Source organism: Chrysochloris asiatica, unplaced genomic scaffold (genome assembly GCF_000296735.1).
Source record: "Chrysochloris asiatica unplaced genomic scaffold, ChrAsi1.0 scaffold00381, whole genome shotgun sequence".
Lineage (NCBI taxonomy): Eukaryota > Metazoa > Chordata > Mammalia > Afrosoricida > Chrysochloridae > Chrysochloris > Chrysochloris asiatica.
In genome coordinates this window covers 824,301-827,531 of record NW_006408899.1, presented here as the reverse complement: position 1 = coordinate 827,531, position 3,231 = coordinate 824,301, and positions in this window count along the sequence as shown.

Sequence of the window (3,231 nt, the reverse complement as noted above, 5' to 3'; positions counted from 1 at the left end):
ATTACTACTTAATTCTAAAAAAAAGTTACTGATAAAGCTTCACAAATACTAATCATTACAAAACTGTAGCTAAAACACAAGAAAATTTGACAAAATCTGTCACAATAGAAACACTATTGGACAGCAACAAAAAACAGCTCATGTATTGTCTGCAGACAAAACCATGTGATTTGAAGTGTGTTTACAGTAGAATAGTAATTACTGCGCTGACTGGAGCGAATTCAAAGCTTCAAAAGTCAATTAGTATAGAATTTTAGCTGGTAAACTGACACATGTAAGCTGAGTTTATGAAAAATGTTATTGTTGTTATAACTAACTCTGGTTTGTTGATGAAAAACAAGGAATTTCTGTTGCAAACACAGCTCAGCACAAACATTTTATAGACAGCCATTTTAGTGTTGTCCCCTTGGACAATGTCCCCTGGTATAACCCGCAGCCCCCTGTATCCTTTTAGTGATGCCACTGGGTTCACGGTTAAGAAGCTGGATGACAAAATGCAGCATCTGGCAGCTAGATTCCGGAGGCTTCCTAGACTGTTAGCAGTCTGGAGGCAGAATTGACAAACTCTGAAGACTATGCATTCCTTTAAGGCAGGTTAACCCATGGGGACAGTGATTGCCTTTTCCTGTGGGTAAACTGCTCACAATCTTAAAGTCTTTTTTTATCAGTTCCCAGTGACTCAATTCCAACTCATGGAGACCCCACGTCTGTGTCAGAGCAGAACTGTATTCCATAAGGTTTTTCAATGGCAGCGTTTTCAGAAGTCAGGCCTTTCTCCTGAGGTGATTTTGTGTGGACTCCAAACACCAATTTTTCTGTTAACAACTAAGTACAAGAATCATTTGTACCACCCACAGACTCCGAAAGTCAGCATTAGCTGCTGGCAATTTCCAACCATCTGCTCCCATAAAGATTTACAGTCTGGGAAACCCCATGCAAGGTCATTCTGAGTGGGACATTACCACCACCACCACCACCAGAGGATCCTGGTACTACAATTATTAAGGTGACTTCATATAACATTGTCCTCTCCAGTGTCTCTTTTCAGCTCCTGTATGATAGATAGACTAGATGGTTTCCCAGTTACACAGATAGCAAAGGGCTGTCACAGATGATTCAGGTGACTTGTCACTGTCGCCACTGGGGTTACCAAGTATGAAGACTTCCAGAAACAGAAGACTAGCTTGTCTGCAGCATAATGAAACAGGAGGAGCATGCTATAGGGGATGTAGGATCTTCTCTAGGATTTAATAAGCTCATTCTGGCAGCAAGAATGGAGTGGGTTTGGGGGGCTGGGGTAAAGGTTATACGCTGTCATTGTTGTTCCTAAGCACAGCACTGCCTGATTCTGTATCATCCTCGCAAATGTTAGGCTTGAGCCAATCTATCTCGTTGGGGGTCTTCCTCTTTTTTAAAGGTTTTATTGTGAATTGAGTGATAGTTTACATGGGAGAATATCGGTTTTACACTCATTTAATTGCAGAGATTACCATCTCCTCCATACATCATCATTCAACAATATTTGCTTCTATTCCTCTGTTTTGTTGTGTTTTTTTGGGGGGATGTACACAAAAACTCAGGAATATATAATCATTTAAACAACCAAAGGACACATTCCACAAGCTTGCCTCCTGGCCGCCAGCACTCAGTCCGTCTTTTTCCATCAGTCTAGAGTCCTCAGCTGCTCTCTCTTTCCTTGTCCTCATCTCTGTCTCCATCACTGGTGTTGCTGCTCCTCTGGATAGGGTCCCGCATTCCACTTGTGCTCTTTCCCCTTGATGGACCTAGAGTTCTTTGTTCCTGGAATGTAAGATTAATTACTGGGGGTCTTCTTTTTCACTGACTCTGCCAATATGCCATCCACTGGCATGAGAACAAACAATGTGTTTGGAAGGCATACAGCCAGAAGGCTAGTTAGAAGTAAGGATGCCGAGACTTTGTCTCATGTACTCTGGACATGCCATCAGGAGAGGCCAGTCTCTGGAGAAGGATATAGTGCTTGGTAAAGTTTAAAAAATAAAATAAAATAAAAAAGCCAGTGAAAACGAGGAAGTCCCTGAATGAGCTGGGTTGATGCAGTGGCTGCAACAATGAACTCAAACACAGCAATGATTGTGAGGCCCAGGGCCAGGCAGGGGTTGATTTTGTTGTACATGGGCTGCTATGAGTTGAAACTAACTTAATAGAATCTAACAACAATGTGTACATACAGTGACTTTACGTTGAGTCTCGATTTTGGTCAACAGCAAGAAATAACAAAATTCCTAGCTTACTACTTATTATTTTTTTTTTTTAGCATTATCTTAAGTGTTTACTAAACATGTATCTTTTTTTCTGACCACATTCTTAGAACACCAGTTCATTAGGTGTGGAGTGGGACCCAGGCACATACTTTGATTTTTTTTTTTTAAGTTTTTATTGTGAATTATATGTTAGTTTACATGGCTGAATATTATCTTTGCATTCATCCTATCATATTTTGTTTCATTGCAATGATCACAATCCCCTGCATGCATCACCACACATACCTGCTCCCAGGCCACGAGCACACAACCCTCTCCCTCCCTGAGTTCAGAGTCCCCAATTGCTCCTTCTGTCCATGTCATCGTCTCTGCCTCCATCCCTAGCATCATCGCCTCACACTTTGCTCTTCTCCCTTGATGGTTCCAGGGATCTCTGCTCCTGGACTGCAATTCAGCCACTCCCCTTCTTGTGTTACCAAACATTTACATTTACCTTTCCAACACTTACTGTCAGGCCTGATAGCAATCATTCCCTATTGAACCACAGGAGTCCATTCCCCCTCACCTTTTATCAACCCCATCCAGACAGGTTGGAAACAGTTCAGTGGAGAGTCTACCTTTCCCTGTACCCTCTGGAGCTAGATCCCCTATTGAAAGCTTGTAAGCCAGTCACTTCTTGCCCTTGTAGTTCCCTCATTTTGGGTAGCCAATGTCTAAGTTCCCCATCCCTGCGACCCTGTGGGGTGGGAATGCTCCTCACTGCTCCTTTGTCATACTGCATCCACAAGCATAGGTCAAGTTCATCCACTTGTAGTGGGTTACTCTTTTTTTTTTCTTCCCTCTTCTTTCTTCCTCTAGTCGTGTTCTGATCATCCAACCATTGATGCCAGGTCAAATGGATGCTATCTGCAATTGTGGGTGTTCTTGTGCATCTCCCCTCACTTCATATCAGCTGGATGCTTCACACTCTGTTCTAGTCCTCTGGGGC